Source organism: Parasteatoda tepidariorum, chromosome X1, assembly GCF_043381705.1.
Source record: "Parasteatoda tepidariorum isolate YZ-2023 chromosome X1, CAS_Ptep_4.0, whole genome shotgun sequence".
In the NCBI taxonomy this organism is placed as follows: domain Eukaryota; kingdom Metazoa; phylum Arthropoda; class Arachnida; order Araneae; family Theridiidae; genus Parasteatoda; species Parasteatoda tepidariorum.
Window position 1 is genome coordinate 36,653,557 of NC_092214.1, and position 24,268 is coordinate 36,677,824.

The 24,268-nt window shown below is 29.9% G+C and overlaps 1 protein-coding gene and 1 long non-coding RNA gene across 5 annotated transcripts in view; one reads left to right on the forward strand and one right to left on the reverse strand.

Moving 5' to 3' along the window:
- Positions 1-24,268, reverse strand: part of LOC139427112 (uncharacterized) — a 190,629-nt gene that overhangs the window by 133,408 nt on the left and 32,953 nt on the right. Inside the window, exon 1 of one of the 2 annotated variants that reach the window (XR_011638258.1) lies at positions 1,843-1,895. The exons of the other annotated variant lie outside the window; for it this stretch is intronic. This is a non-coding gene — a long non-coding RNA (uncharacterized lncRNA). Of the gene's footprint in view, positions 1-1,842; positions 1,896-24,268 lie in introns of those variants that run through there. 2 annotated transcript variants of the gene reach the window in all.
- Positions 1-24,268, forward strand: part of LOC107448985 (uncharacterized protein DDB_G0283357) — a 170,862-nt gene that overhangs the window by 129,094 nt on the left and 17,500 nt on the right. The gene's annotated exons all lie outside the window — the stretch shown is intronic.

Consider the following 24,268-nt stretch of genomic DNA (forward strand, 5'->3'; position numbering starts at 1 on the left):
CTCCCAAAGCAATATTATTTATTTTTACCTGCCTGTTAATTGCTAAACTAACTTGGAAGGATTTCGATCCTCTTTGGAATTGTTTTTAATCCATTATTAATGTCTGCATAATTTCAATAGAGTAATAAGCCTTCTTTATTACATCTCTAGGAGTGAACAAGTCTTCTATATCCAGTCAAAATATTCATCAAGTTGATTTCGGCAACGTCTCGTCATTGGGAATGTCATTCAGTTGTAATGGAATTGAGTCATTCCCTTTTAGTCAAAATGGTAGCCAAACTCTTTCGATAATGCAAGGTTTAGACGAAGATATAAGAATCTTGAGTGGAGATTCTGATCCTTCTGAAGTTCAAAATGCCATGCATCGATTCGGAAGCAGAATAACTGCATATGTAGAAAAACTGAAAACCGCCACTACTGAAGAATGTATAAATATTTTATCCGCCATGAGTGATATAGTCAGAAAAGCATGGGCCATTCCAAACTATGGACACGATCTCGGAATAGCGCTGTGCAATATTCTGCGTGAAAATGGTTGCTTAATATATATATATATATATATATATATAAATTGAACACAAAGGTTTTGTTTCTTGTGTTTTGATCTTTGGGATATAATTGTAAAATAATTGTAATAGTTTATAAACAGGATAACTTAAATGGAATTTTATTAATAGAAAATATTGGTTAAATAACCAAATATTATGGATTCCATCATCTTAAACCATGCAATAAAATATATATTATTAAAATGTTTTAATGAAGTTTTGAAAAGTAACTGTAAAGTAGTTGTTTATATAAAAATTGCTTGCATATTTTAAACTGGTTTTACCCTTTTATATTTTATAAATGAATTACATATAAATTGATTACAATCTTTACTTTTTGCATTTATAAGAGTTATTTGTGAAGATAGTGCTTATTTAAAAAAATATGTGATTCCAGTATTTAAATATTAAAATTAATAAAGTTTAAGTGGAATATTAATTAATAATTTTTTATAAGGAAATTTAAGTATAATTTTAATTATATTATTCAATCGTTTGAGTACAGATACAAACTTGAAATCCTTATTACTAAAAAGTACTTGATCCAATTACTCCAATTATAGCAAGCGGCATTGGAACAAGATTCCAATTATAATAAAGACAAAAAAATTTATGGTAAGATTATTAATTTTTTTATAACATAATGTTCTAAAAATAATTCCCGGTGAACTTCACAAGGAATTTTCCCTATTTGAAATCAATAGCATTTTTTAATAATGAAACTTTATTATTTAATCAAATTCTAGGGAAAACAAAACCAAATAAACGAAACAATAGATTTTAGTGTATAATTTATCAAATTCGGTTTTTAATTATAAATAATTTTCTTCCTAAAGGCTTTTAAAGATAGATTTTTAATACTTTAAAATTCCGTTCCATTTGTTTTTATTAATATTCGTTAAAACTAGAATTGCATTGTTGTTTTCTGTTTATTTGTTAAAAAGAGTGAATAACAGTAAATAATCTTTAATAAAATAACATTATTTACTACATAATTTGAAAAATTGATCATATTTCTGAAAAGTGCTAATGAATTTCTTGAAAAAAACTGGATCCGGAATAATGAGTAAAGGTTGATAGACTTTGTGAAGCTAAATTAATTGCTATTGGGGAAAAGACTAATTTTTTGTCTGAAAATGAACTCCGTGTTTCAATTTATCATCTAAACTAATTTGAGGGCGAAATAAGTTATCCATTTAAAAATTCTCCTTTTCACGAATTGAACGGTTTTGTGAAACCATTAATTATTTCTATACACCAACATTCTTTACAACACCACAAACAAATTGTTGACAAAAAAAAAAAAAAAAAAAAAAAAAAAAAAAAAAAAAAAAAAAAAAAAAAGCGTCAAGGCCGGGATTTGTACCAAATTGTGAACTGGCATTTCAAATGTGTGCTGAGTAGCATGATTATTGAAATAACGTTTGCGGGGGTGATTCTTATTCAAGCTCTTCAGTTGTGTGTTCGAAGGGGGATTTATCTACTTTTCACCATCCCCCTTTTGCCCAGAAGTGTATGGGGGATGTGCATATACTACATATATCGTTTTCACTTTAAGGGAGTGTGTTTATTTAACATAGTTCGTTTTAAGAGTCTTAGATTGTTGTTTTATTGTTTCCGATATCGTAAATTTTATCGATATCGATAATCAAAATTTTTAAACAAACGTCTTTTGATGGACAAGATATATGCGAATATCATTGTTGTAGCTCCGGAAAGAAAGAAACAGGAAGAAATTGTTGAAAATACATATTGTTGTTTTTGCCTGCAGAGCCCACGTGTCATGTACCCTGGAAAAATCAAGCAACAAAACAAAATAAGAGTTTATAATTTAACTTGTTTCTATATCTAAAGTAGTAGTTCTTTTTTCTTAGAGTTATGGAACTGCGATTACATTTCAAGAAGTTGGCTCTTTCGTTACTGAAAAGCCATGTATGTCCCTAAAAGTACACACTGAGCCTCATAGGATTTGGGTTTTTTTATTTAACCCTATGTCCCGTGATCCAGAGACGTATCGGCTCAGGCGCTGTCCACGTTGTTTTACCGGGTGATTTTTTCGCCAGTGTTAGTTTATAGCTACGTTTAAACAGTTTGCCTGTAGTTTGTAATGTTGTTTATATTTTTCACAGTATAACTAGTTCCGACTCTTATGCCATGAAAATGTTCATTTATTTTATTTACACAAAGTTTGAAAACTTTCATTCTTTTGTGACGTTTATCATTGAAATCAACTGAAAAATCCAATCGCCAAAAATTCAAGATGATTTTATTTATACTAAAAATGATGTCGGTCCTAAAATAATTAAATAAACTCGTTGCAGAATAGTTAAATTATGGTTATTTTCCCCCACTTCTATATGACATTCGGTAATATAACTTCATAAGTTAGTTAATAATATAATTTCATAATAAGTTGGGAGTTAAACACGAGTCCCACGACTCCAAAATGTTTCAGTGATCACTTATTTTTAATGTCTTGCTTTACTCTGACTTGCTTACTATAAATCACCAATTCTTTAAATAAATCCTAAATCCATCTGGTCTTTAATTAAAGTAAGTATAATCTCTAACGATTATATTTGGTTCAGTTTAACCGATTCCAATTCCAGTACCATTAAACTCTACAATCAATCTAATTCTAAGATTCGTTTTAAGAGCCCACTCATCATGGAATAAATATACAAGTATTTCAAGGAAGGCTATTTAATTATGTTAGGGGCAGTGAGAAAAAACTATTCCACTTATTATTATTTATTTATTACTATTATAATGACCACTAAAACTGTATGATTGTTTTATTTTTTAAACTACGCATTCTTTTATTCAACCTCTTTAAATAGAAACAGAAAATGATACGATTTATCAGATTGCTTCCTTTTGGATGTGCATACTATGACCACAATTCTTATGGCACCACTTGATTAAACGTTTGATTCAAATTTTTCTGTTAACGGGCCTAAAAACGGGCTTTCACAAAAATTTTTATCCTAAAAACAGACCTTTAACAAAATTGTTTATGGTTTAAGTGGGCCTTTCACAATTTATTTTGCAGTAAAAAGGACGCTTCACTAAGTATTTAATTACAAAAATGGATCTCTGGCAAAATACTTAGTGATGAAAATAGACCTTTCACAAAATGTTTTCTTCGGAAAACGAAGTCACTTAGTTTTTAATTCATAATTTTAAAACTCTTTGGAAGATATGATTCCCCCCCCCCCCATTAAAACAGAAACTTATTTTCACATTCACATAATTAAGAGTAAATTTTTCACAATTTCACAAAAATGGGCGTTTTACAAAATTTCTCATCATGCTACTGGTTTTTGTAATTTTTCACAAAATCAGACTCCTATTTTGTCGAAGTTACTAGTAATCGTTTCACATTTTCCCAGAAAGAAACGAACCTTTCACAATAAATCTGAAATAACCACTGTTCTTACATACTTATAATGTATATATCTTATTAAATGGGAAACCTTTTATATTCACCTGCATTATAAATAATTCTTTTTAATTCTATCAATTATTGCACACGTTTAGAATGTAAAAGACAAAGTGTCAAATAGCTGTAAATCTGTATTAATAGGGCATTGGATAACGATACCATTTTAAGAGAAGGGGTTAAAGATTTGAAAGAAAAAGAGGTGCTCTAAAATTGCGTGAAAATTGATAACGTTATATATGTACAGTCCCAGAGTTTTAGAGTCGGCGGTGGTGTGATGATGTGGGGGAGGATCAAAAACAGTCTTCTCAGGTGAAAAGGAAGCTACCATCGATCGCTCCCATCTACCCCCGAAAGGCGTCTTGCCTGGAATCCACAGCTGAGGCAGAGGCATGGAAATAATCGATGAGCCCACTCGATGCTCTCGTTCCAGCCCCCCACCCTGGCTATTTCGGTGGGGTCCATGATTATAAACAATGCCGAATGGACCCCCTGTCATTTTTGGGGGAAAAGAAATTTCCTTTGTGTAAATTAATAAATTTTTTTTCTTTAAGAAAAGAAGCAATTTTCCCGGATTTCAGGGTATGCTTCCAATACGAATTTGATGACGATTTGCTGTTCTCTTCTGAACTCCAGAAAGTAGCAAAGTTGCCTGGTAACCGTGTGAGATCTCTCGGAGTTTTAAAGGGGAATGAAAATGACATGGTATTAGCTGATGGAAGGATATCTGGCAACTCGGGAGAAAACGGGAGTTAGGGATTCCCGAAACTATATTCTTTATTATTATTGCTCGCTCGGTGCATCTACTTTCTGTTCTAGTTTTTTCTTTAGTTTTTTTGGTAAAGTAAAATAATTTCAACATAAAAGTCTTTATATAAAGGTTTGCTGGGGTCCTTCTATACTTTTTATGAAAAATCTACGCATATATTTTTTTTAATTAGTAGAAATAGGATTTGAAAGCCAGTGGTCTAGACAGATTTTTTGTAAAATGTCCTGTTTTTTGTGAATTTGTGAAAGATCTAAAATTAACCGTAGAATCCCGCTATTTCTGCGAGGTAAGTGCTGATTTGGAAACTCTATTAGGGTGCTGTTAACAAATTGCTGACCAGCAACTTTTCTGAAAATTACCCCATGTGTCCGGCTATTTTTTTGAAAGCGAATGTGGAATTAAAACAATATATAAATAAACTTTAAAATTTTTTAATTTTTAATGCCGTATGATAAAAAGTATAACTATCACCTACGTCAGTGTTTCCCAAAGTGTGGTACGCGTACCCCCAGGTGTACGGGAACAGTTTAGCGGGGGTACGCGTTCTTATGCGAAATATCTTGCAATAAACGAAAATTTCGAAAAATTTTATTTAAAAACGAAGCTAGCCATGAAAATTTACGAGTGTTTTTTTCTTACAGTTATTTTTTGCAGAGTTGACAGTTAATAATTAGTGGTGTCAACAGCCAGTTGTGATTTTTAACTTTTGTGTAGTTTTTTTATAGTAAAAAATACATTAATTTTTTTATTAGTGGTTCACAGCGTTACAAAAAATTTAGAAAGAGTACACAAAAGTTATAAGTTTGGGAAACACTGACCTACGTGTAATGGTGCATCACAAGTTTTGCAAATATATCGAGTTTCGTAAAGTTATAATAAATTGGTAGAGAATTAAATAGTAAAACTTGAAAAGTAAGGAAAATTACTCCCACTTTCTAAAATAGTCCCCACGAGATCACTGCTAATGGAAACACGAGTTAACTCGTGACCGGTCACCAACGTTTGGCCACGAAAACACGAGCTAACTCGTGACCGGTCAGCATTGTGTTAAAAATGTTATGAAAGTTGTCACCTATTAATGAAGTGTGGCTGCCCCAAACCCTTCGAATGCGTTTGTTTTTATCGTAATTACATGTCATTTTTTTAACTATAACAAATGAAAATGAATTAAATTTCTTTATTTTACACCAAGGAAAACGAAAAAATTCTCCAGAAATTATTTCTCAATCAGATATTGGAATAAAGTACAATCTGAAGTAACAAGTTTAATGTCGCCTTCGGAAAAATTCATTTAGTTGAACTGTTATATGCTTTATTAGGTACAGATGTAGTCGGTATATTTTTTATATGGTTGTGCTTTTTCGCTAACAGTTATAAAAGGTACGAGAGCAAAATTTATTCTCCATTGCGTTCACAAAGTCTGTTCTCAGTTATCTTGTTATTTTTTTGTATAATTTCCTAACATTATACAAAGACGTCCATAAAGAAAATTCTTGCTCCTTAAAGGTTTTTGTATAATTCTAATCTGTATTCATAGAAAATTCTAGACTTATTTAAATGTTTTTTTTTTTTTTTTTTTTTTTGAAAAATACGAACAGGGAAAGATTTAAAGAAGACAATGTCCCACATTTATCAAGCTAAGTTTCAAACAAGTGAAACTGGTTTTTCAACGTGACTTATTTTATTTTATGATGTCTTTATATTTTGTGTCATTCATTACCATATAGACATAATGGAATATTTTTGTCTTTTCGTAGAAATAATTTGTTTTAATCGTAATGTTTAAAGGACGATTAAAAATAATTATCTTAAACTATATAAAAACTGCTGCGAAAAGTGGTTGAATATATATAATTACTAAAACTAATTTTCAAGTTCTTTTGATGGCATTGATCTTTTAATTGACGTATTTTTTAAGTTAGGGGGAATCAAAGTTGAAGATAATTTTCTGGGAGTTTGAAAGCTCTGGTTATCTAAAATATGTGTCGTACTGTATTGGTTGAAAAAATAAATGTAAAAATTATTTAGACAAATATTTTTTTAAATTTTATAACCGTCGTTGAACAGCCGTTTTTGAACTTTTCAACTCCGTCACCTTGAAATTTTGAGCCCAATCCAGAATACAAGGATCAAGTATTGAGAGAAATTTTGTCTTCGTGGAAGGTTTTTGATGGAATTACCCCGCTATGCGTTACATAGTGAGGAAAACTACGAAAACGGCTTCCGGACGGCAAGGGGACTCTAACCCGTGATCCGTCTACCACTGAGGATATTTTACGTCAGCACTGCAGTCGGTGAAAGCTGAGTGCAGGATTCGTATCGATCAGCCGTTGCTAGGATTCGAACCCGGGAAACGAGAGGTGAGAGCCCCGAACCACCACGGCACAAGACAAATATTTTATAACCGTCGCTGAAGAGGTTTATAATTTTGAACCCAATCTAGAAGATAAATATTTATAATTATTTTGAGAAAAATAAATCATTCGCATGAATATCATGACTTTCCTTTTCAATGTGACCTTGGCTACGTCGGACAAACTAGACGCGCATTAAAATTTAAACTTAAGGAACACGATAGGATTTTTTGCTGCACATTGTTGGAATCTTGGGCATGTACTCAATTTCTACAATGCCGAAATTATTTCCTCCCTAGTCACATCAGTTCATCTTGTTTTATTGCGTTTTAATAATTAAGCTTTAAAATAGAGAATTAGATATTTATTTTTAATGCTATTTATTTGGGGTGAAAGGACCGCCCTTCATATGCATTTTTAAAGTCCTTATTAAAAAGAAAAACAAAGTATGTACATTGGGGTCGCAAATTAGTATTTAAGCAAGTAAAAACAAATCACTATGCAGAAAGGCTGATCGCTGAATAATAAGCATCGAAACCGGTTTTATTGGAGATTGAAGCTTAAAATTGTTTCTAACAATTATCTTTCAACTTTGTCCAAACCTCTTTTGTTGTTTATTACATCTGCTCTTTTGTGATTTGTCACCGTTTTTGTTTTATCCTCGCTTAAAAATTAATTTATTAACCCAATGTGTATGCTTTTTTGCTTTATTTTTGATAAGGAATAAGGCTTTTAGGGAACAACATGTATGCATGCTTATTATATATATATATATATATATATATTAGNTATAATATGAATTGATAAACTTGATGAATTATTTTTCTGCAGCTTGATTACCAAATTAAAATTGAATTGCAATTGACTGAATAAAATTGCATATTTTTAATTTTTCAATTCATTAATTTTTTCGCCTAAGATGTTCGGTTATGTCGCAATTACGTTTCAAAACTTTAAAAAAAAAATTATAATGATTAAATATTATTTTTATTTTTATTAAATAATTTTCATTTACATGAAATTGTAAATGTAAAATGCAATAATTAGTTTCAACAGTTGAAATATTACAAATTACTTTTAAACTTATTTTATTAAAAGTTTAATTTTACTTTCGTTCATATTTTCGCTATATTTAATTAAAACAACGTAATTATCCCAATGAAAGGAGTTTTGAAACTAATTAATCAACAATTTTAAATGAGAGTTATTTATTTAAAAAATCACTAATTGTATTAAAAAATAAAGTAGTACAAACCCTCCCTTATTTATTCCTTTCGCTGTGAATAAATTGATGTTACTGATTTGGTATTTGGTAATGTGCATTTACTTTTCTATTGGTTGTACATAAAAAATGTGTATCATAATTCAGGAATTCATTTGCTTAATTTCTAATCTGTTAAATTAATATAACTTTTCACTTAGCTATTTCTGGAATGATAATTAATGGCATTTTAGGAAAATTTAAACGAGCATCAACGTTAATTGTTAGTCAGAATTTTTTTAAAAAAAGTTTTAGAGAAAATTAGAGTTTTATTAAAAATTTAAAAGCTGTTATTAGAGAAAGATTTCATTAGTTTATTGTAAATTTAAAAATGCATTTTTAATTAAAGAATTTATTTTGAAGATGATGATGAGTGTAGTTGCTGTTTAAATAGATGTCAGTTATAATAATTTGTTTTCTTCAGTTTTTATAGCAAATTTAATATTTTTATTCTTTTATTGATTTTTTAATATTACCAATGTTAGCAAACGTTATTACGGAATTAGTACAGTTTCTTGCATTATGCAGTTCCGTTTGTTAACAGCTTCTAGTTATTTTTTTCCCCTTGAAGTAAAAAATGAATTTATTTTTTTCATTAGTTATAGCTGAAAAAATGGTTTGGGGTACTATATCAATAAGCCACACTTTTTCAGGGTTAAAATGTTACATTTAACTGTTGCTTAGTATAATTTTCTGATATATACTTTACAAGTTTTCGGAATGTTCCCTAGATAGTAGCACAATAAACAGTACCATCTTGTTGTCGACATGGAAATCGAGGTGATTTCACGCTTAAAAAAACTCTCTCATTAGTAATTTGAAAATGTGGCTTATCATTCTATTTCTCCAAAGTCTTCATTTATTCGGCCACTAAGGGGTTCCGTTTTAGACAAATACTGCTTCCACGAATTTGAAGTATTTTACTGATCTTTTCTCTTTTTATTTTTTTATAACCGTCGTTGATAAGCCGACCCAATTTTATGGGTTTACGACTACTAATGTTCAACTCCATAAACTTGTAATTTTGAACCCAATCCAGAAGACAAGGGAACTCCTGGATCGAGTATTGGGAGAAATTTGTCTTCGTGGAGGACTTTCTGATGGAGCTAACCCGCATTTGCGTTACAAGGAGAGGAAGACCCGAGAACCTCCCACGGTTAGCCTGACGGCAAAGGGATTCTAACCCGTGATCCGTCTACCGCTGTGGATATTTTACGTCAGTATTGTGGTCGGTGTGAGCCGTCGTATCGATTAGCCAACGCTGCGAATCAAACCTGGGTCGCATCATTGGAAGGAGGGAATATTTCACGTCAGCACTGTGGTCGGTACAAGTCGGATGCGAAATTCGTATCGACTGGGATTCGAACCCGGTTCACCGCATTTCTTTTTATTTTGCTCAATTTTTTTTTTCATTTTTTATTCAGACTTAACTTTGTTTTATTTCATTGAATTGTATATTTACTAACGGTTGGGCTTAGTGCATTAATTTCTTCAGTCAAAACAATTAACTGATTTCTTATCTAATGCTTCACTGTAAAAAAAAAAAAAAAAGATAATTTCAATTTGACTTATTGATTTACCAGTTATATTTCGACAATTAGCATTTAATTTGGTTATTATTTAGGTGTAGTTGTATAATTTTTATTGCCTAAAAAATGTTACAAACCCTGTGCGAAATTTTCTTTTTGAGTGTAATTTCAAGCACAATTGAACTTATTAGTGTTTCCCTTCTCCCCTAAACTTAAAAAAGATAATTATTGTTCATTTTTTTCTCTTCAAGAATATCATGAAATAAATAAGACGTTTACGTGAAATAGTCAAGTCCTTAAATATGAGAGTATTGATGTATTTTAAGGAAAAAATGGTGCAACAGTTTAATTCTAAGTTGAAATACGTAATTAAATGTTTTTTTTTCTTCGGTACATTGCTATATTTTAAAAGAAAATAGTTAATGATTAATAATATAGTGATCAAGTTTCATCTTAGTCCACTTATATTGCCCTAAATCCTTCTTCCAAATCAGTAAAAATAGCTGGAGAAATTACTAAAATATGAGATGATTTAATGTTTTTATTTTTAACGTTTTCTATTTTTAGCAATGTAGAAAAATGCATGAGAATTTCTTATTTTTAACGTAATAAAAGCTTGCGGCGATATTAGAAGAGAGAAACAATTGAATTTTTCTCTCTAATCAAGTGAATTGATAAATGAATTTTAAAAAAAAACTTTTAATTCCTGGTATTCTGGAGTCTTCCTAGTGCAGTGTTTCCCAAACTTATAACTTTTGTGCACCCGTTCTAAATTTTTCGTGATGCTGTGTACAACTGATAAAAAAATGAATGCATTTTTTACTATAAAAAAATTGCACAAAGGTTAAAAATCACAACTGGCTGTTGACACCACTAATTATTAACTGTTAACTCTACAAAAAATGGCCATTAGAAAAATTCGTAATCGTAAATTTTCATGGCTAGCTTTGTTTTTAAATAATTTTTTTTTAAATTTTCGTTTGATGCAACATATTTCACATACAAACGCGTACCCCTTCTAAACAGTTTCCGTACCCCTGGGGGTACGCGTACCACACTTTGGGAAACACTGTCCTAGTGAATACCTATATAAAATTGTATATTTAGATATCAAACGAATTTCGATCAAAATGATAGGATGAGAGTTTAATGTCCCAACCCTTTCCGCTAAACATTTGGGAGAATCAGTAAAATATAAAATGATTTAGTCTCTTTTTTTTAATATTAACGTTTTCTATTTTCAGCTTTGTAGAAAAATGCGTGAGATTTTTTTACTAATTTCAACGTAATAAATGCCTGCAGCGATATTAGGAAAGAAAAAAATTAAATTTTTCTCTCTATTCAAAAGAGTTGATAAATGACTTTAAAAAAAAAAGCTTTCTTCTGGGTTCTTCCTAGTGAATACACCTATAATAAGTTGTATATTTAGATACTAAACGAATTTCGATCGAAATGATAGGATGAGGGTTTAATGTCCCAACCCCTTCCGCCAAAGACCGGATGCCTTGATTCCGATGGAACAGATTTTGATCGTAGGGTCACGCTACGGGGTTACTAAGGTTCTAGCTCTATGATCACACGGCATGGCTGCCTGCTTTCATCCGTTGTACCCATGCCTGCTCACTTGTGCGAGATGTTTGATTATTTTAATTCTCTGAAAGAATATTCCCCCCTTCTTCCTCTATTTCTTCTACTCATAGACTTATTAAGGCCATTCATTGTTTCCTGCTTGACGCTACATGGACAATTTGGAATCCTGGTGGAAAGTTGGCCGTTTTAAACGCCTTTCTGTCGTTAGATATAATTTTCTTTTTCTTTAAACCGTTTTGATTTACGAGGGGAAGTATAATCTACCGAATCCCAGCGTCCAATATGTTAGATAAAATTTGAAGCAATTTTATTACCGAAATAATATTTAGAAAATTTTTTCTGTTTGTGTATTTTTACAAAGTGATTGTCTGTATCAGCGGTTTCAAATTCTTTTTGGCTATGGAACCCTAAATGATCGATTTTCCTTTGTGGAACCCCGACTTGATGGCTGTATATGCTTAAAAAAAAGCTAATTATTTTATAAATATTTAATGCAAAGGATGAAATATTTTAAATTCTGAATTAGTTCGTAGTTTATACCTATGCTGAAAATGAATAAAATGAGTTGAATTATGATTTTCACTGTTTTAATCATCGAGAATAGTTAACAGAGAAACGTAATTTTTAATTTTTGAATTTGATTATTATATTTTGAATTGAAAAGTTCGATGAGTAATACTTCTATAATTTTTTGTAAATGCATATTCTTTTCATAATTTATTTAATTAATAGTTATTTAAATTTTTTTTTTAATATTTGCTGCTTTTTTTATATGAATAATTTCCTTTAAACAATCGAAATATTGAACAAATTATTGATTGGATATGAATATAATTATTACTGGTTAAAAAATGTCCTTTCATCCTTTTTTATGTAATAATTAAAAATAACTAAGAACAATTAATTGATATTTTAAATATTTTATCATATTTATGTGTTACCTTACTTCTAAGCTATATATTCTGTGTAAAAATCGCATTTTATTTCTTTATTTAAAGCTCGGGTCTTAGAAGGATTTCGTAAAAAATTATTTGAAAGTTTGCCATTTTTGTGCCAAATTATTTACTTGTCTGAGGCGTCATTTAAAATAATTCCTATATTCTAAATATCTTGTAGACTTTGGTAAAGGATTGTAACGAACTTTAATTGTTCATTATTTCCCAACTTTTTAAGAGTTAAAAACTCAACTTTAATGAAATACAAAGAAGAATTTTTGCAAAAAAATACATACAAGTTAACAGCTTTTAAAAACCTTTCTGTTATAATTTAGATGCTTTTTAAACCGTTTTGATTTATAGGAAAACCTAAGGTTAAAAATTATTTGAAATAAATGTTATTTTTATATTATATATTTTGTTTTCGATAGTAGTTTCAAGTTCATTTACTATAAATATCTGGTAGACCTTGCTAATAGATTGTAATAAGCTTTTTTTCCTTTCTTTTCTTCAATGCGGGGTTTTCACTATTGATCTGCCGATAAAATTCTAACGTCCTGCTGTATTATCTCATGAAGTTTAAAACACTAGTTCGATAAGACCATGAAAATAAAGCAGGCCATATAATGACAATTTTTTTAAAAAAATAACAAATAGTTCAGAATTTGTGGATGGTGTGTTGCAAAAAAATGTAACTGATTAGTTTGGTTAATGTTAAATATTAATTAAACATTAAACAGATACAAACGCATTTGACAGAATAGTTTGAAAATTGCAACTAAGCATATTTCACGTGATATTGTTGCTTCAGTTATGCAAAAACTTGGTCAAACTTCGCATTATGACACAAATTTCCTTAATTTCTTTTTTTTAATGTAATTCAATTTTGTTTGCTATGAAGTTTGTCAGAATGCATGAGCGCAATCATACTTTATTATTATTTCAGCCAATAACAGAAAAGTATAAAATTGATTCTACTCTTTTTTTGTTAATATTATCCATCATAGGAGTGGTCTATTCCCGAATTTTTATTGATGGTTCTCTGGTACAAAATATGGTTAACTTCTATATTTAAAGAATGAAATAATCCAACTTTTTACCAAGTGTTTTCAAAGCAACAACAAATGGGAATTTATCAGCTAAATTTAGTTTATTGAATGCATGCTGTTTTTCTACATCACGCTTTTCAGACTTCTAATACACTTCTTTCTTGCGGTCAGGAAGTTATGTAATTCCTTAGGGGGGGGGGGAATCTTTATATTGTACATTGACCCATTTTTTGCAGAGCTTCAGTTAAATCCTCACGAGAGTTGACATTCTTCCCTCCAAAACATTCTTTAAGTGGTTCAGAGAGAGAATCCAGATTTTCATCTTTTCAATCTACTTTGAGACCATATATTATATGGGATATCTAGGTATTATTTGGGATATTTAGGTCCATTTAAGGAATTACAGGAGGAAATAAATTTATTTGTAATAATAATTCTGTGAAAGCTATGATGGTATGAGCCTGTACTTCTTGAATTAAAATTTAGAGTAAACGCATTGGATTTTTTGTAACAACTCAAGTTTGAATTTTGTTTTAGTAAGTTCCATAATAAAGTTGAATTGGTTAACTCCTATATAGATTTGATTGTTTTATATAGTAATAAAATTTAATTGTGAGAAGCGAGTAAAATCTTCAGATAAACAAGAGAGAACGAGAAAAAAATAGACAGTAATAAAAAATATGCACATTCGATTAAATATAAATTGAAATTCATGTGAAAAAGGAAGATATTGCGCATTGGGCATAAACGCGAATTTACATACTACTATGTCATAAGTCGCACTGTAACGCAAATATCAAGCTATTAATGCAATTTAATTATTTAAAAATTTGTCAAATGCTGTTTCCGTTTTTTGTAGAATAGTTTTTAGCATAATTGTAGTTTTGATTAATTATGTGATAAGCCTAACAATTAATACTTTTCTGACCAGGAATTTTTCACAGAAACTACATCATGTCACCGGCTATTATTTTTGATACATGGTGAGCAAAGCTTTTGACTAAAAACGATGCTCGAAATTGTTGCTATATTCTATATTGCCCTGGGATTCATAAATTGAAATAGATAATGCAAGTGCAATAGTTTTTAGTATAATTGTAGTTTTTGATTATTTATGTGATAAGCCTAACAATTAATACTTTGTTGACCAGGAATTTTTCACAGAAAATATATCATGTCACCGGCTATTATTTTTGATACGTGGTGGGCAAAGCTTTTGACTAAACACGATGCGCAAAATTGTTGCAATATTCTATATTGCCCTGGGATTCATAAATTGAAATAGATAATGCAAGTGCAATGACGTTAACTTCACATTGATTAACATCGTTTGGACATGAAAAGACGAAGTTAACTTGGCACCGGTTAACAGTATGTTAAGTGCCCATTGCCTGCGGGATAGTTATTATTTTTTTTAAATGAAAGTAAAATGATTTTTTGGCTACTTTAAAAGTACACTTAATTGACAATCAATATTTTATTTTCTGAAATAATTTTATAATTTAAAAAAAAGAAAAATAAATAAACAATTTCTCACGTTTTAAATTTCACACTTTTGGTTTAGAATAATTTCATTCTGGAAGCCTTGCCCCTTTTTTCATCTAGTCTTCCGCTTCGATGCAGTTTTTTCTTCTTTTTTTCTTACGTTGTGTTAAGTTCTATGACCTTCAAGATTTACACTTAGCTGCTGATAATAGAGAAGTTTACAAGCATTGTTTCCGACAGTATCCTTGTCCTTGATATAATTGGAAGTTGATACAAAATTCAACCTTACATTGATTTTTGGGAGTAATGGAAACTAATGTTCCATAAAATAGAAACCTTGAAATACGAAGAAAAAAAAATTAGACATTGTGGATTCCACCCAGTTTTTTTACCGATTTCAACATTTTAGACTTTTAAATAAGCATCAGTTTACCTTTTTAAGTTATTGAATTTCTCATCTTACCCGCAATTTTTTACAGAAACTATATTACGAAACAGGCTATTATTTTTGTGTTTGAATATGGAAATAAAATAAAACAATCGAAATAAACTTCAAATTTTTTTTATATTTATACTGAATGAAATTAGAATAAACTTTGGATACAAAGCGCAAAGCTTTTGCGATATTCTATATCGCCTTGGGTTTCATGAATTGAAATAGATAATGCAAGTGCACTGACGAGTTAATCGGTCAACAACGTTTGGAAATGAAAGGACGAGTTAACTCGTAGCTAGTCAAGAAAGTGTTAAAAGACATATTTAGTTATGCAAGTATCTGTTTATTTGGTAGAACAAAAAAATGGAAAAAATAAAAAAAACTAATAAAGATTAACTAAACATATTAAGATTTTTTTAATAAAAAATATGACTTCTTAAATTTTTAAAATGGTTTTTTGTTTTTAAATAAAAAACTTGTTTTTAAAAATGTTGGACAAAAATAAGGAATGACTACTTAGTGTTCATATAAATTTGAAAAAAAAAAACGGGAATGACCAGTTTTTAACCAGAATCGTTCATGAAAACAAACGAAGATTAAAAAAAAAAAAAAAAAAAATCAGTTTAATCATCAAAAAAATCATCAAATCATCAATCATCAGTAAAAATCATCAAAATCAGAAATCAGTTTTGTAAAAAAGGTAAATTAAAATTGTTTTCGAAATCAAACGCGTCACTTTTTTTAAAGAAAAAATATTATTTAAACTAACAATGAACTTTATTTTGCTGTTTTAAGCTGCGAAATAAATCCTCTGCCAGCAATTTATTTTTACTCTACAAACCTCTTTTTCTTTTTTGTAGTGGGTTTTTTTACACGACACACCAGAAACAAAATGTCTCCTTGAATTAAAACGAACAATTACAACTTTAAAAATTAGTTGTCTTTCAAAAGAAACAATTTCTAGTAAAAACAATGCTTTTAATTAAGAGAAAAAAAGGCATCTACACTGCAATTTAATCATTCTACTGCGCAGATAAAAAACAATTTTAGTAAAGAAAAAGAGAAAAAGCTGTTAAGATGCTTTGTTTCAATTTCCCCACCTTCTATTGTACTCCTTTTCCCGATAATATGTTAATTTAATTGACAATTCCGTAAAAACACTTTAGAGATTTGTTATTAAGTAATTCGCCACATGCTCTTAAATGAATTTCCTTCCGCTATGTTGACTTCCCGCATATTCCAGATTAAGAAGCTCTTAGAAATGATGAATAGTAAGATTAATGGAGGAGAAAACATTGCATGACCTATTATAGGCCCGTTCAAATAGACCCTCATAGTAAATGTTTTTCACTGGATCTAATAACAGATGCTTTTCGATAAACAAGGCATCAATTTTGACTAACAGTGACTTCCATAAGGTATTTTATTGATTTTGCTCGATGGTTTGAATCTAATAATCCAGTGATCGGTAAAAGATTATTGATTTTTGCTATAGTCGTGTGTCGAATGGTCTTCAAATATTTCAGTTATTTTTAGTCGCTTAAACATTCTTTTACGTTGCTTCGAATTTCTTTTTAATATTTTATTGATTTTCTCCGGTATGTGAAATAAATGTTTTAAAAAAATTGCGAGTGATTTGTTTCTTTAAGAATAAAAAGTAATAAGGTAATTTGGTACTTTATTTGCACAAAATGATGAGTTTTTTTTTTTTTTAATAACCGTCGATGAACTGCCTACCCAATTTTTGGGTTTACGACTACTTATGTTCAACTCCGTAACCTTGCAATTTTGAACCCAATCCAGAAGAAAAGGGAACTCCTGCATCAAGCATTGGGAGAAATTTGCCTTCGTGGAGAACTTTTAGATAGAACTAACCCGCATTTGCGTTGCATGGAGAGGAAGACCACGAGAACCTCCCACGGTTAGCCTGACGACAAGGAGACTCTAATCCATGATCCGTCTACCACTGAGGATATTTCACGTCAGCACTGTGGTTGGTGCAAGCCGGATGCTGAATTCGTATAGACCAGCCATCGCCGGGATCGAACCCCGGTTCACCTCATTGGAAGGCGAACCGCTCTATCCCCTGAGCCATCGCGGTTCTAAAATGATGAGTTATGTGATAATTGAAGTGTTTAGTTTCTAAACCTGCTCAATCAATTTATTTTATTTTTTGATCGTCTTTAAACAGCCGACCCAATTTTGGGTTATGCTCAACCTATGTTCAACTCCGTAGCCTTGTAATTTTGAACCCTATCCAAAAGACAAGGGAGCTCGCGTATTGGAAGAAATTCGCCTTCGTGGAGGACTTTTTGATGGAACTTACCCCGCATTTGCATTACAAGGAGAGGAAAACCACAAAAACCTTCCACGGTTATCCTTATGGCAAGGGGATTCGAACCCATGATCCGTCTACCACTGAGGATATTTTACATCAGCATTGTGGTCGATGTGAGCCGGGTGCAGAATTCCTATCGATTAGCAAATGCTGCGAATCGAACCTGGGTTGCATCATTGAAAGGAGCTCTCTATCCCCTGAGCCACCACGCCTCTGAAAGATTGATTTAGCTTTTTTCAGTTTTTGAAGTTCTGTGCTGATCCAAGCAAATCTCGACATCAGAAATTAAGAATTATCCAAACGCAAGAATTACATGTAACTAACGAAGGCTCAATTATTAAATATTAAAGTAAATTAAATGCTAAGTTAACTATTAAAAAAAATCAAAGGTAACTTTTTAAGAGCTTCATTTTACTGCAGGTGATGATATTTTAAGAAGCTTGATCCCTATCTTGCATTAAAGATTACTGAATATAATGCGCAACATTCAATCTAAACAACGTCGTTGTAAAGGTGACCAGCTTTATTTGATTTAAAGCACCTGAAGTAAATCTTATAGCTGCGTAAACGGACTTTTTTTAGATCGAACCTAAAGAAGCTTTCATCAACCGAGATTTTCAAATAAAATTTTTGCTGGCTGTTAAGAAATTTACTGTTCTCAGATATTAAAAATTGTTTTTGGTTGGTAGAGATCAAAAATGTAGTACTCGTACTAAAGGCCGAGATTTAGCAGTGTTTTGCTTTGCTTCCTTGTGTTTTCCTACATTTACCCTTTTACGACACTGTACATCTATTTTTCTAGTTTGAATTCTTTTTTATTGGAAATTATTAGCCTACATTTAACCTTTTACGACACTGTACATCTGTTTTTCTAGTTTGAATTCTTTCTTATTGGAAATTATTACCCTACATTTACCCTTTTACAACACTGTACATCTGTTTTTCTAGTTTGAATTCTTTTTTATTGGAAATTATTAGCCTACATTTACCCTTTTACGACACTGTACATCTATTTTTCTAGTTTGAATTCTTTTTTATTGGAAATTATTAGCCTACATTTACCTTTTTACGACACTGGACATCTGTTTTTCTAGTTTGAATTCTTTTTTATTGGAAATTATTACCCTACATTTACCCTTTCACGACACTGTATATCTGTTTTTCTAGTTTGAATTCTTTTTTATTCGAAATTAGTACCCTACATTTACCCTTTTACGACACTGTATGTCTGTTTTACTAGTTTGAATTCTTTTTTATTGGAAATTATTCATTATTTTTATGTGAAAACTACTCTAGATTTGAAAATGAGACAGAAACTTAAGTTTGTTTTTTATACTGGAATTAACGTAAAAGTATTTTGGTTCATATTTAAATGAACTCGATTTGAAATATTTTTTAAAATTAATTTATTTTTGTTTTGTTATTTTTAAAACTTTTAAAAGTTTTTTAAACTCTGAGATGAAAACGTAGCTTTTCTTCTTTAAAAAATTCTGTAGGTTGTCTTAAAAGTAGCACAAGTTGGGGTGATTTATTTAAAAGAAATTTCTTTTAGCTGAATCAGTTCTTTATTCAGTACCTTTCTTAAAAAAATTTTAAACAATTCTTTTTGATAAATTGCAACATTAGGCAGTATTTTAAATTCCTTAAATATTTTTCCTTGTTTATGTATAAATATGATATATTCGTCTTACTTAAATAAAAGTTTTTCTTCTTCACAAATTTAATTAATTAAAAAGAAATGGAAAATTAATGTAATGGAAATTTAAAATACATTACATATACATGCGTGTGTTAATTTTGATGCTATGAAATAAATTTTTTCCTTTTTATTGCCCAAAAATAAAATATTCGGATGTGAAGAAGAATTCATAGTTTTAAAAACATGGACTCAAAAGTTTTGCATATAAATTTTTGGAAAAAGAAATGTTTTCTCCTTATAAAATGTCTGAAAATTGAATAAGCTGATTTTTAAATCTAAACATCTCAAGTTATCAAATCTAACAATGAATACCAGTTTTATCAATATGGCTGTTATTCAAATTAATATGCTCTTCTTACCATGGCTCATGTTGACTTAAAAATTTCTAAGATAGCTCCCGGTAAGAAAACTACTGAAAAAAGGGATAAAAGCATCTTACAGATTGGTAAGAAAAAATATTAATGGAGATTACTTTATTTATGTTTTTCAATGCTGGTAACAGAAAGTATAATTTTGCATTAACTTTATGTTTAAGTTAGCTGATGGAAGTAATCTCATACTTTTGAAATTTTTTAAACATATTTTTTCACTTAGGAAAAAAACATAAAACAGCATTGAAGAGGGGAGAAATAAGATACGTGCCCTACGTTGCTGGAAATAAAGTAACAAAGCCATAAAATCGATCGGTATCTTGTTTGAGCTTGTGAACGGTGTTATGGCTTAGTTGCATGCCACTTCTTCCTTCTTTCTGCAAACTGCCATCTCCCATTACAGATCTTTTCCAGGCTCGATGCTCTTTAGCATAATACAAGACAACTGTTTTTCTCTTCTTCGGATTAAAGTTTTTTCCCTTTTCTTTTTTTATAACTGTGTATATATTATTCAATATTCTAAGTTTCGTTGAAAACGTAAATGGCGAAGTCAAATGCTATATTTAATAAAGAAATTCTAGAAATTTTAAATGGCCATTTTTGAAATAAATCATTCAAGCAACTTATGAATGTTAGGGAACCTGATTTTATCCTCAAATCTAATTTATAAGTTTGTTTATATGGCTGCACGTGTTGAAAAATGTAGTAAATCGCAGTAATTTTATCAAGTTTTTAAGATATGATTTTTATCTCTCTGACAAGATGCCGATTCGAGGGCACAATTGTCTCCAAATTGAGACGATTCTTGTCTTAGCTATTGTTTGAGTTAGAGACAGTATTATAATTGGTTGTTTGCTTTTACTTCCTATCTTTCTATACGCTGCCAACTCCTGTAAATGATCTTTATTAAACCCGAATAAAGCTTTTATACTTTTCTTTATATGTGCTACGGTAAAAACCCAAAGTGACTTGAAGTATTCTTTTTTATTCCATTTCGGCTTTTTATCAATCCTTTGGGGTAAAATCTAGGATTCACCTGACTTCGGGCTTTTGGAGTTGTTACGGTAAAATCCGATCCCGTAATAACTGTAAAACCTCGAAGTCTGATAAATCATAAGTTTTACCGGAAAAATCTAGCTTTTACCAAAAGCTTTAATATCATTCCATTTCGACCTTTTATGAAGCTTTTGCGGTAAAACCTAGAACTTACCAGACTTCAGTCTTTTACATTTGTTATGGTGAAAACCCGAAATCTGGTAAATCTTTGCTTTTGCCGGCAAAATCTAGCTTTTACCGAAGTGGCTTGGTAAAAATTCGAAGTATGCTTTAATGTGATTCCATTTCGGCTTTTACCAAGCTTTTGTGGTAAAACCTAGGATTTACAAGACTTCAGGTTTTAAAGTAAAATATATATTTTAGAAGTGATTTGCATTGTGTAGGGTAGATCCGATCAAATTTACCTTGAACGGAAGTTATGCCTTTGTTGCTTGAATTAACTTAGTTTTTTCTTTAGTTAAAATTTCGTTGCATCAATATTACATTTTACGTTTTTTTGGGTTCTCGTTTTGGTTAAATCAGTCTTACAAATCTGCTAAAAATTTTGAATTTTTGAGAATAAGACTTAGTTATTTTAAATTTCCACCTAATATGATTAGAAATTTGTTGCTTTGCTATTACTTAATTAAATTAATTAAATGACAAAATATATTTAAAAATATTTTTTTCTTGGCCTTTTTTTAATCAAGAAATTTGTATTGTAAGAAATAGTATTCATGATTTACCGCGTATCATGATTTATAATACTTTTTAAACCACCGTATGGAGATGTTTAAAAAATGTCTATATTTTCGATATTTTTTGCTTTATCCATTCAGGCAACTCGGATACAAGTTTAATTTTTTGAGAGCGAATATTTGTAGTTGTGCTGTTATTATTGCCAGTTGTTGTTGTAATTAATTTACGTCGCACTAGAGCTGCACAATGGGCTATTGGCGACGGTCTGGGAAACATCCCTGAGGTTGTTATTGCCAGATCACTTGCAGTAGTGCTTGATAATATTGAACTTTTATGTTTCAAGAGGCAAGTTTTTTCCTTGGAATGATTTGCTTACAATACTATTATTTGTAACCATTTCATTATTTGACTCATTTGTTTTTATCCAGGTAATCAAATACGTATCGATAAATCAAAAAGGCATAAAATCATTTTATTTTGTAACTTATTTTCATCCATTTGGTAATTACATTATTCAATATCGATAATCTTTCCTTTTTATAAAATTTTTCTTAAAATAGATTTTTTTATTGGATTGCTAGCACATTAAAACAAACAAATAAACAAATAAAACACGTTGTAACTTAATTTTAGTATTTATTTTTCTTTCTTACAACTAAGCAGTTAAAAATATTTTAATTCCAGTATTAAGTTTTTGACCAATTAAGTGTTTCTTGCGCTTAAATAGATATTAGAAATACAATTGTTATAAATGCAGAAAAATGTTGAGTTAGTAAAGCTGATTTTTCAAAAAGTGTATTCTATCTTCAAAAAGGAAAACATCCAAAAATTCTTAACCATTTATTTTGTTTGTATGTAACTTTTTAATAATAACGAATGTTATTTCCTTGTCTGATCACTGAGAAAACAAGGAAAATGCTAGTTCGTGGTATCGTAACAATAACCAATAAAAAAAATGGTAAGAAAATAAGTACACTATAACAATGTCATTTGACTTTCAACATGCTTCAATACCTAGAAGTATTATGCAACTTTATTCTCCAATAAAATGGATTTCTAAATAAAGTATAATGATCAATTCTGTTATATGTATAAATGTATTCAATGATTAATCGATTAAATTCTGAAAATTTACAAAATCGTCCAACTTTGTTCAAACAACCGCTTTTTAAACATGTCGCCAATTCTTTTGATGAAGGATTTTGTCAAGGTTTTGGCTTAGCCAGAGTACAATTTATCATGAAACCTAGACCCAAGTGGGAGCCTTCTCTGTGTAGTACTTAAAACACTCATCTAACGATTCATCATATTTTACTTATATATTCAATTTTTAGCAAACATATTGTTACCCTTTTTGATAATTCTATTCTATCTTTGGAAGATTTTTTTAGATGAAGCAAAAGGGGAAAAAATATGGACTTAACCAGAAAATATACCAAAATAAAAGTTTTGAAATCCTTTGTGTAGAAATGCTGGCAAACGTATATTTGGTGCACGGCATATTGCCATGCATTGGAGAAATCAACGTAAGCAACAAAAAAAAAAAAAAAAAAAAAAAAAAAAAAAAAAAAAGAAAGAGATTTGTATCTATGTGGCCTTTTTGTATGATAAACTACATATTGCAAAAACAAATAATTAATTAATTAATATAAAATATATAGTTAATTTTTTTTATTACATTTCTGAACTTTTATTTTATCGTTGCTAATACTATAGCAGAGGAGAGAAAATAGTTAAGCCACTTATCTCGAAATCTAACATGAAGAACTTACGTTGTTCTTCTATTGCACTGCAGCGTACATTAACAAGAAAAGTTTTTACAATTCTGTGTAAAAATATTAAATATTAAAATTTCAAAAGTTAAATATAAATTTTTTTAGCAGAAACTTGCAACCCTAATTATAAACCATGATATCGATCTTAAAGTGACAGGTTTTAGAATCGCTTTAAACATTTTATTCGTTAAAATTATCGGAATTTGTCTTTTCATGAATAAAGTAAACTAATTATGACAATACACGATTGATGGAAGCTCTCTACATTTTTTAGTAAAAATTTTAGTTTCATATTTTCAAAAGTTTCATTTTTCACCCTTCAAATTTTGTAAAAAAATTTTTTTGTATTATTTTGTGAAATGCGATATTAATCTGTGATTATTTGGAATAAACTTGTCTTCTCAAATTTGTTTAATAAATAAAATGCATAAATTTCACAGAAAATTTTTATTGCCTTGATTGTTTATCGTCAACCTGTTTACAATACTCGTATGACTGCACACTGCAGTTTGCATTACATTAAACGCCTGTCGATACTTTTCGTGTATTTAAGCCATATTTTACTCTACTTCGTGAGATAAATTTTCAAGTAATTCATCTTTTCTTGAAAAAGTTTTTGAACTGCTATTCTAATAGTTTGTAATTTAAAGATTTAAATATAAGGTGCAAGGTAAACAATTTTTTTAAAATAAAAATAATATACGTCATTAAAATATGCAGCTTTTCTCTGAACTATGAAATTTACTTTAAAATTTTTTTTTCTTCTAATGCTAACTTCATGTTAAATCTAAATGGATATATACCACATATGTTTTGCTAATCAATATATTCCTAGATACTGGTTCTTTTTAGTATTTAGAATTGGGCTCTTATACGAAGCAGAAACTGCTATAAATATATCCGTGTCATCAACTTTTTATTACAATAAAAATAAAATTCGTTTAAAATCTATA